An 11037-nucleotide genomic window follows, 5' to 3' on the forward strand; every position below is an offset into this window, starting at 1 on the left:
CACTCGCTTACACAGTACACTCACAATGAAAAACTAGCTAGTAAAATAGCTTTTTACAAGAGAACAGACTGCTAAAGACTTATGAAAAGTTTTGAAAAAGGGTACTTAGCCACAGCCAAGCGAGTCCATGTCCTAACTCTACGAGCGGCAAACGAGATCTGGGGCTAGGGCGAGGTGCATCTTGGGATACTGGGTTAGCCCAGCCAATTAGAGACTTTGTGTAGAGAAATAAGTTGGCCGAGTTGGAGCCGATTCTTGGCTCCGAACCTGTGAGTAAAGAATGTAGGCGAGATAAAACCACATAACATCTAACTGTTCCAGGGTGTTTGCATTGACAAAATCCATGAACCTTTTAATCTGCATGTCTGTAATTGTGTATGCATCCCAGTTTATGGTGGGATAGTTGAAATCACCCATGAATATGGTGTTGGTCTGAATTGCAAGTGACTTCAGTACATTCAAGTATGTGATATGGTTATCCTGGGTCATTGAAGGGGACCTGTACCTAGCAAAGATATGGCATTGGAATTTACCTAAGTTTAATTGGACATGGAGTAGCTCAAGCTTGTCATATTGTCTGACCAATCTTGAGGTGTATTTACTTTTCATGTAGATCGATACACTTCCAGCTCTTGTCCTTTCTTGTGCAGTAACTGTTCTAAATGTGTGGAAGGTATTATAGTGTTTTTACTGCTTGGGTGTCCTCTGTGGCTTTAAACTATGTCTCAGTAACTGCAGAGATATCAACACTCTCCAGGTCGAGGAGTGCTTTCAGGGAGCTGAGCTTCTTGTTGAGACTCCTAACACTGAGTAGTAATACCTTTAGTTTATCTTGTGTAGAATTTACTACGTGGGAAGGTTTATCAGATTGCCATTTGTCACAAAAAGGCTTAAAAGCAGTGGATACATTTTTGGCCAGCATTCAAAAGCCTATTTGGGACAGATGCAGTCCATCCCTGGCAAATCAATGTGCTCTGTAGCTTACGTCTGCCCAAGGTGACAAATATTGGACCCCCTTTGAATGACCAGAGTACCTAAGCCAACTGTTAAAGGAAATCATCTTCTGTTCATATTGTAGTATCATCCTTAGTAAAGGCAAAATGTTGCTCAGTGCTAGGCTCATACCTTTCTGGGACACATAATCTGAAAGTTCTCTCATGTCTCTGTCCATACAGTTCAGGGAGGTATGTCTCAGGTCATTAACACCCACGTGGACTATAACAGAGACATACTAGTACTTGTGGTTCAATGTCATGTGATCTGACTGAGTCATACCAGTACTTGTAGTTCAAGGTCATGTGATCTGACTGATCCTTGACCCTGACAGGCAATTGACATTGACTGAACCCCTTGCTTAGCCTGGTGGGGGGTAACAGTGTATCTCACAACAGATTCTCCAGTGATCAATATATTAGGATGTGTGGCTGTTTGCCTTAATGGCATACAGGTTGAGACATTGTGAGATGTGGCTGTATGTGCCTTGTGACCTAAAAACATTCAATAAATTAAATGAATTAACTTTTCAAACATAAAATACTTTTTAAGCATCATTCATTATTTAAGCCATTTAGATTTACTTTCTGAGGAACTGTGATAAGATGATGTTCACTCTTGGTTTTGCTTTCAGTTTTTATTACATTTACAAGCAGGATGGAATTTGTCTTTTTTGGCTTGTCAGTACTGCAGAGGACTTTGATGATCTTTCTTTGGAATTGCCTTGCCTGTTTTAATGCCCTGTTAGCTATGCATTTTCAGCAGTGCAAACTTCTGCATGGGGTTTTGAGTTTGGTAAGAAACATCATTAGTGGAATATTGGGAGTAAGGTTTGTTTGAACTGTACTTAGTCCTAGGTTAGTTGGGTCCAACTACTTTGTCATAGTATTGCATTTTATATATTGTTGTTTTTTGTTATTTATATTGTGCTGTAGTTTATATTTTATATACTTCATACATATTATTCATTTGCCATGAACAATTTTATATAACTGCCAATAGCTTTTTATATATCATTTTTCGTTTATGTATAGTGCTTAGGAAATAAGTACATAAATACCACTGAAGCGGCAGTAGTATTTTGCAACGGGTGACATTTTGACAAACATTTACATGAAGAACATGCAAGAGTGTGTGTGTGTGTGTGTGTGTGTGTGTGTGTGTGTGTGTGTGTGTGTGTGTGTGTGTGTGTGTGTGTTTCACTGTCAGTCTATAAGCATGTCTGTATGTGTCCATGTGGTACGTGTGTGTTTCATTGTCAGAGTATGTGAGTGTTTCATTGACAGTGTATATGTGTGTCTGTATGTGTGCATGTGGTATATATGTGTTTCATTGTCAGACTGTGTGTGTCTGGTACATGTGTGTGTGATTCATTGACAGTGTCCATGTGTGCCTGTATTTGTGCATGTGGCATGTGTATGTTTCATTGTCAGAATGCGTGTGTGTGTGTGTGTGTGTGTGTGTGTGTCTGTGTGCACATTGCATTTTGTGATACACTGATATGTTGCCTAGGATTATTTTCTCTCTGCCTTGTGCCTACTGAATGCTGAAATAGGCTGTGGTTTACCTGGGATCCTGAATTTAATAAAATGGTACTGGAGAATTAGAAAATAAATGAATCAAATAAATAAAGACTGGTTTTAGAGCATTCCCTATTTCAAAAAAGCAAAATATAGACAACTATTTCAAAAGGAATGAAAAAATCTGGTACTTCTATATAACCAACATAAGTAGTGACAGAAAGAATAATCAAGACTTGAGGAAGGTGACTAAAATACGTAACAAAGACATTCTTAAGATAGAATTAAAATGGCTTTATGGCATTATAAAATATAGAAAAATCCACCAAACCAGCCAACAAATAGCAGCAGCTGTTGGTATGAATATGAGGTATTTTTTTTAATCTTACCAGTTATCCAGCTTTGAGCAGTAAATGGCTTTGGTATGAAGTAACTTGGGATACTTTACTGTGCAGCTTCTGTTTGTATTGAACAAAGACGAAATACATCACATGTCCACTATTTGTATTACAAACACATTTCTGAATTTCAAACTGAAGTAGCTATAACTGCTGGTTTGGTGGTGGGAGCCATCTGTAAATAAACATAACTGACCCTCTTGTTCACTCATTTTAAACAGTCACTAATCTGACATTGTAGGAGTAGTATGCATTTGCATGAAGTAAAATAGAACACTTTACTGTGATTATTATGTTTGTGTGAAGCAAACTTGGCATATATTACTAGGATATTTTTTTCACATCAGTCAGACATATGGGGGTACACAGTCAGTAAAGTGACTATGGAGGCCAACCATGGCTAAAAGTGATTTACCAATGGTGTTATTTGACCACTGTTAAACAACAATCACTGTTCAGTTGTGTCAGGAGTCGTGTCACACAATGTACTGTGTTGCAATCAGCCTATCAGTCTATAACTAATATTGCTATGTATTATGTTTGCATATGCATGTGTAGGATGAGAAGAAGGTTCCAGTGAATTCAATAGTAACAAGGCTGTCATCATTTCTTCCTCTTTTTATTACAGCCGAGCATCTGCTTTGCACGCTGTAACAGGCTATCGGTGGTGCACTGCCAGGATGTGTGTGAAATCAACATTGCACATTGGCATTCAAAATAGAGTTTCAATCTCACACTGCTTAATGCAGCTTGAGGTCTGCTGTTGCTTGTTCTGTGTGCAGTCTATGTCTTCCCTGCCAGTGTGGGTTTTCTATGTGCTCTGGTTTCTTCCAAAAGCCCAAGCAACTTTCATAGCAGCAGTGGTTTTCCTCCACTTTGCCTGTAGCTAAGTGTGTAAAGAAAGTGTGTGTGTGTGTGTGTGTGTGTGTGTGTGTGTGTGTGTGTGTGTGTGTGTGTGTGTGTGTGTGTGTGCGTGTGTGTGTGTGTGTGTGTGTGTGTGTATGTGTGTGTGTGTGTATTTATGGATTTTGTAACAGATCTATCTTTTCAGAGGCAGTGCTAGTGTTTGTGCATGTAAGTGGAAATAATATCACTTTTTTTATCTGTGGGACACAATATATCCAGGCACATGCATAACTCCTCTAAATAGCAATAAAAAAGAACAGCTAGAAAGTTATCTTTCAAAAATAAGGCAAAAAATGTATCACAGAACAGACGGTGTCGCTCAGCATCTGTTGCCCCCTATATTCCAGGCTATATAAGTGGATTTTAACACAGGCTTAGCAGTGGCCTCTGCTTGGAACCTCCACAGTTGAAAACCACCCTGCGCAAAGGTGACCACAAATGGTAATTTTGTTGGGAATGAGGATGGTGTGGTCATTATTTCAGAAAACGTTGAAAACTCACAGGACACAAATAACAAAAATGAACCCACAACAAACTATTTAACTTGAATCGTTCATTGTGGGTTGATTTTCGCTATTTTTGTCCTGTGAATTTTCAACGTTTTTGGATTAAAACATTTTGCCATCTCGGATTCTTGCTGGGTTCATTGCCTTGGATTTTTTGTTTCACTGGTCATTGCTTCTTTTCTGTGGTCCGTGGTCATTATTTCCTTAACTTTCATCACAAACCTCAGAGGTAAGCACATTCAGTTAATATTTCTTGACTAATGACTGTGCACTGTTTAGCAACAATAAAGAAATAAGTTGGAGTGCATTACTCTGATCATGTTTCATTTCCCCCAATTCAAAAAGGGCTAAAGAGGCATGCTGTTTACACGTCTCATATAACAAGTTGAAATATATTACTAAGTTCTATTACTTCTTTCAGTTTTCTTTCACTCTGAAATCGGAGTGGCACACAGAATGTGGCTGTTTTGAGGGGGTAGAGGTAAGCAGGCATGTTGTATGATATTTTGACTGCAACTGCTTAAAATATATGACTGCAGACATTTGCTACTTTCATCCTAATCCAACACCAGAGTGATATATATATTTTGTTTTAGGGGGGGTAGGGAGGCAAGCATTATTCCCATATATACTTCATGCACCCTCACAAGCATTTTTCTTCTCAGTTTGTTGTGAACTGCTGTTCTGTGAGACAAAATGTATTTTTACTTGAAAAAATAAGACTGAATTTCTATCCTTACTTGTGTTTTTGTTTAGTGCATCATTGGATCAAAATGTTGGGAAAAAATCTCTAAAATGCACTTCAGGGTATATATACCACCATGGCCTCTATAGGGCCTATTCATCCCCAAAATCTCAGTGCAATTATCTCACAGTTATTACAGACTCTCTACTGAAATGTTGGCACTCAAAATGCCAAGTGCTGACAAGCCAGAAAAAAGACCGAAAACCCAGAGACGAGTGAATCTTACGCATATTGCTCTTCTCCTTTCAACTATTTTTGCATGGGGGTACTACCCCCCATACCCCTGAAATTATATATATAGATATATATACCAACTCCGAGATCACCATACTGCAGAGAAAAGAGAATATTATAGGAAATAGCATCTCAGACTTGGTATGTGCAGATCCGATCTTTCGGCCATTCAGTCTCCATATTTCAGGACTCGCTCTAGCTGGTACCAACATTTCCAGTGGTTATTCCTATTACACTGCAGTGTTGGACACTTCGGGTGCATTGAGAGGACGCAGGGAAGCGAAGCTGAAGAGGAAGGCTGACCTTTCCTTAGTCATGATTCTTGTTCAGGTTCTCATTGCATGAAAAGGTTGTTTAAAAAACTAAAATGCACTTTACAGCATCTAGAACTCATGGCAATGTGGGTCTAACTGCCTCCAAACACCAAGATTATTTCAGTTATGTCCTCTTCAGGTATATATAGCCTTAGTCAGTTAGTGCTAAAAGGATGCAAAACAAGTTAAGACCAAAATGTAAGAAAAGATAGAAAAGGGTAATCTGGATGGTGGAGCAGAATGGAAGAAACAGGGGGGGCACAAGGGGAAGCATGCTGAGGGGAAGCAGGGAGTAGCAGGGGGGGTGCTGTGCAGCCCTTCTCCTAAGGTGCTGTTTCTCTAATGGCTTGCATAGCATCTCAACCCCCATGGCTCTTCATCTAATTTCCAAACTCTCTCATTGGTCTGCTATTTAGACTGTCCCTCCTGAAAAATTCCTGGATCCACCAGTAAGGAATGACATACTGTATTACTGTAGATCATTCAGCTCTTTGAGGTTTCCTTAAATTTAAACTTAAATCATTGCACCTACCTCTTCTGTTTATTTACCCTGTCAAAGCAGTAATAAGCCATCAGGCTTTGAAGTTGTTTTATGGAATACAAGCAAGTTATTAGGCTTAACAAAGACAGTACATTTGTGTCCCACTCACCATAATTCTCTATGCTTGAGTAGATCGATGCTGCAGTACTAATCCTTTGCACTTCCTGCCATGTAGAAGCCTGCAACCAGCCCAATTTCAAGAGTCTTAGCATCATCCCAAGCCAAAAGATATTTTATGATGAATGTCCAGATGTCAGTGTAAAAGAAAGGTGCCCATTGGCACCAGCTTTAGGTCATTCTAAGCCGGGAAAGCAGTTCCATGCCTGAGGACAGCATTATCTTCCCATCTGTCTGACTCTTGGTAGTGAATGTAAAAGGAAAGAAACAAAGGGAAAAGACTGGGATACGCCAGACAGACAATAAGAAGCAGAAGTAAACAAGGCCCCTACTTAGATGAGGAGAAGGAGGGAGGGAATATATACTGCAACACTGATTTACTCAAATGTCTACAATTATGGGAGGTGGGACACAACTGTACTATGGTCTTCATAGTGCTACAGCACTAATCCTTGGGAAGATTCCCAAAGCTGCTCTGAGGGTGGAGGAGATAAAGTTGTGTTTTTAGATCATATATTTTAGGACAGCAGAGAGAAATCCTGTCTTGGCCCTGGATGCCTGACCTAAGTTGTAATGTTTTGTGAAGGTGTGAGTAGACATCCAGATGGCTACTTCTAGGATTCTTTGAATGGGCACTCCTTTGAGGAAAGCAGTGATAGTTGGCCTATTCCTGGTGAAGTGGGCTCTAATGTGGCCAGTCAGAGGCTTTCCATTGTGTGTTTAAAAGAATCTGATGGTGTGTGCAATCTACTGAAATGGTTTGCTTTAAGACAGACCTGCCCTATTTTCCTTCTGTGAAAGATACCAAAAACTGGTCCGTTCTGTCCACAATCTTTGTTCTGTTGAGGTACTACCTGATCTGCCTGTGGACATCCAGTCAGTGGAGGATTCTTTTTGCCATGTTCTGTGGGTATCGGAAGAAAACCAGAATATGGATAGTCTGATTAAGGCTGAGTTCAGAAATTACCTTGGGCATAAATGAAGTGTTGGTTCTGAGGGTTATCCTGTCCATGTGGAGGACAGTGAAGGGCTCCATAGTCATGACAGCATGCAGTTCACAGACACTTCTAGCTGAAGTGACAGATGTAAAAAAGGTGGTCTTCCAAGTCAGCACCTTGAGTGGAGTAGAGGTAGCTGGTTTGCAGGGTGGTATGGCAAGATTTTCCAAGACATAATTTAAATCCCATGCAGGAATAGGGTCCCTCTTAGGAAGTCTTAAGTGTACCACCCTTCTCAGAAGCAATTTCACATGTGGATTAGAGAAAAGTGGTGGAGTACTCTGCAAACAAGCTGAAATTGCCAAAGCATGAACCTTTATGTTGGAGTGAGAAAGTCCCTTTTCAAACAAGAGTCAGGTGAAGCAATACTGAATGAATGCCTGCTTGAACTGGAATAGTCTAGGCTATTGGCAGTGACACCATATGGAGAATCTTTTCCATTCTGCCATGTATGATTTCCTGGTGTTTGGCTTTCTTGCCTCTTTAAGAATAGATACCATTTTCTTAAGATATAAGGTACTGAGGTGTGTGTCATGGCCCAATCCTCCAGGCAGCTATTCTGAGAGGTGTCAAGATGGGGTGGAAAACTGATCGCCTGATTTGGCTGAGAAGGTCTGTGAACTTAAGAAGTATGTGAAATCTCCCCTTCCTGAGGGTGAGGAGTAGAAAGAACCAATGTTGTCTGGGCCAGAAAGGGGGGTACCAAAATCATGCTTAGTCTGTCAGTCCTGGTTTTGATGAGTACCCTTGGAATAAAGTAATGGTGGGAAGGCACACAGGAGTTTCTAACTCCATGTCCACAATCATGCTTAGTCTGTCAGTCCTGGTTTTGATGAGTACCCCTGGAATAAAGGGTAATGTGGGAGGGCACACAGGAGTTTCTAACTCCATGTCCAGAATCATGCTTAGTCTGTCAGTCCTGGTTTTGATGAGTACCCCTGGAATAAAGGGTAATGTGGGAGGGCACACAGGAGTTTCTAACTCCATGTCCAGAATCATGCTTACTTAGTTTGTCAGTCCTGGTTTTGATGAGCATGATCATGTGATACTTTGTTCATTGTATTTAAAAATTTTTTGAGCACCTGAATTTTTCTTGGTCGTTGTAACACCACTTCTGAAGAAGTTACCGCATTTGCGGTGGTGAAAAGCACAATTTTATAATATTAAATTACATCTCTTTGAAGCTTGTAAGCTTTGTTGCTTTGGACTTCAGGATTTTATTTTAAAGTTTGTCTTGTGTTTTCATTGGATTCCAGTTGGTTTTGTGACTGTTCAAGAGGAACCTGGATGAGTGGATGGGGCACCATAAATTCTTACTGGGGATAGAGTTCACAACCCTCCTGTATATGGGCAGTCATCACTAAATGCAGTCTTGGGTACTGACTAGCATTTCTATGGTATTAAATTGGGATGAAACTACTAGGCTTAACATGACCTCTGGGTGGATAGCCTAGTAATCTCCTATGATCCTAGGAACACTTGCTTTTTCAACATCCATTCACTTGGGTCTAGTAAGTTCCTGCTCAGGGAATCTGCCATTATGCATAATATGTACAATGCAATGAGTGTGATCCCCAAGTCCTATGCCAAGATCCAGATCTGTCTGGTAAGGCTGCACAAGGGGTAAGACAAGGTCCCTCCCTCCCCATTTACGTACCAGATTACTGTAGACTCTATTGTCTGTCCAAATTTGCAGGTTCTTGGACTCCAGTGCTGTCACAAAGTTTTCATGGTCAAACTGCTATCATTTCCTTCAGATTGATATGCAACTGTCTCTGTCTTGAGGATCAAGTTCCCCATACCCTCATTAGACCTTGTGGGCTCCCCAAGCTACATCTGAGCCGTCTGTAGTGATGGACTTGTCTGCCTGAGGCATAGTGAAGGTTACTCCTGGGTTCTTTAGTATGGTGTCCTTGGGAGCAGGGAAGAAGGATTTCTTGGGGAGTGAGTGCTGCTCCCAAACAGTTTTGAGAAACCACTGCATCTTCCTCACCTGGTGCTTTGCTAAATGGACCATTAGGATACATGAAACCATATAACCTAGGCTCCTGAAGCACTCTGGCAGAGATAAGTTGTTCTGCAGCAGGTGGTTCAAATACTCTGAGGAGGACTATCTTGTCCTGAGGAAGGAATACCTTCTGTTGGGTGCAGGCTATAATGGCTCCCAAAAACAGGATCCTTGTTTGGGGAGTCATCTGAGACTTCTGCACATTCAACGTGAAACACACCTTTTGGAAACAGTCTGCAGATGACAGGAGGAAATTTAGGGTCTCTGAAGTTGACCTGCCTTGGATGAGAGGGTCATCTAGGTAGGGATAGATGTGTACCCCACCATTTTGCAATGTGCTATTAGGGGAGCCAAGCATTTTGTGAAAACTCTTGAGGCACTACAGACTGAAGCAGCAGAGTGTAAAACTGGAAGTGGGAGCCTAAGGCTATGAACCATAATTTTTTCTGTGGTTGAGCGCTATAGGTACATGAAGGTCAGTGGCCCTTAGGTTGATTCTAACCATGGAGGTGTCCTGAAAAATCACAGGCAAAAGCTTTTGCAAAGTAAGCATGTTGAATTTTGGCACATGAAGAAATTTGTTTAGTCTTGAGACATCTAGGATAAGTCTCCAGGTTCCTTCTTTTCTGGGGAACTGGAAGAGTCTTGAGTAAAAATCTTTTCTCTTTTGACCTAGTGGAACCAGTTTTGTATGGACCCTTGCCTCTGCAAATCATGAATAATTGGAGGCAATAGTTTTTTTTGCTCCTTCAAGAGGTCTTGGCATGCCCAAAAAAGGGGGAAATTTTCCTGAATTGGATAACGTATCTCTTTTTATAATGCTGAGAACCCATTGATCCTTTGTAATTGTCTTCCACTGATTTAAGAAGAGGGAAAGACTGCCTGCTGGGGGTCCATTAGAGAGAAGAGTTAAGGGGGCAAGAAGGGGGACCAGCTAGTCACATCTATTCTCTGTCTTTAGCTCACTCTTTGGTGGCACACAATCTCTGAGGCTGTTCTGTTTGCCATCTTCTGGATTGCCTTGGTCTCTTTTTTCACAGGGAGGCCTCCCCTTGTCTTGCCTGGGTAGAAAGGGCAAAGATTTAGAGGGGTGGTTTCATTTGTGACTCAAGATTGGAGACCAGTAGAACTATTTGAAAGTTTTAATTTGTTTGCCTTTTTTGTCTTGTTTCCTGAAGACTTTTTCAGCTAGAGGTCCAAAGAAGAATGATTTGTCCAGTCGGCCATCCACTAACTCAGCTTTTACCTGGTCTGACAGGGACTTAGCTCTGAACCATGCATCTCTGTGGAACAACCTGTGGCAGCTGCATCTAAGGCATCACAGCTACATTTTAAGGACTGTATGGCTATCTGTAAGGCTTATCTAGCAATGTCTTGCATGTTCTTTTATGAAGTTATGTCAGCATGGAATCAAGATTTGTGAACATTTTGTCGTAAAGTGATTCCAAATATCTAATCATATGAAACTGACAAGTTAAAGCTCTGGGAGAACTGCTTTCTGTCCCAATTAAAGGCTTCTTTCATTTTACATAAAGTGCCCCCAAATGAAAGGTCTTAGGTTAGAGAGGCTGAAGAGACAGAGTGTCATCCGAGTCTGAATCTGGGTAGAATTGGGGTTGCAAGTAACCTGAGTAGGAGAGTTCTTTCTCATCTTCAGAGGATGAAGTATTTTTCTCCTCTGGGAAGGCTATATTCATAGTCCTTTTGGTCAGAGACGGGGAGACTTTGAAAGTCTGTGAAAGCTCTCTTGCTTTAAT

At 40.9% G+C, this 11037-nt stretch overlaps 1 protein-coding gene across 7 annotated transcripts in view; it reads right to left on the bottom strand.

Annotated features, from left to right (window-relative positions):
- CACNB1 (calcium voltage-gated channel auxiliary subunit beta 1) overlaps positions 1-11037 on the bottom strand; it is a 2104836-nt gene that overhangs the window by 17065 nt on the left and 2076734 nt on the right. The window lies entirely within an intron of this gene.

This window comes from Protopterus annectens, chromosome 13.part0 (genome assembly GCF_019279795.1).
Source record: "Protopterus annectens isolate FY-2018-M chromosome 13.part0, PAN1.0, whole genome shotgun sequence".
Taxonomy (NCBI): domain Eukaryota; kingdom Metazoa; phylum Chordata; order Ceratodontiformes; family Protopteridae; genus Protopterus; species Protopterus annectens.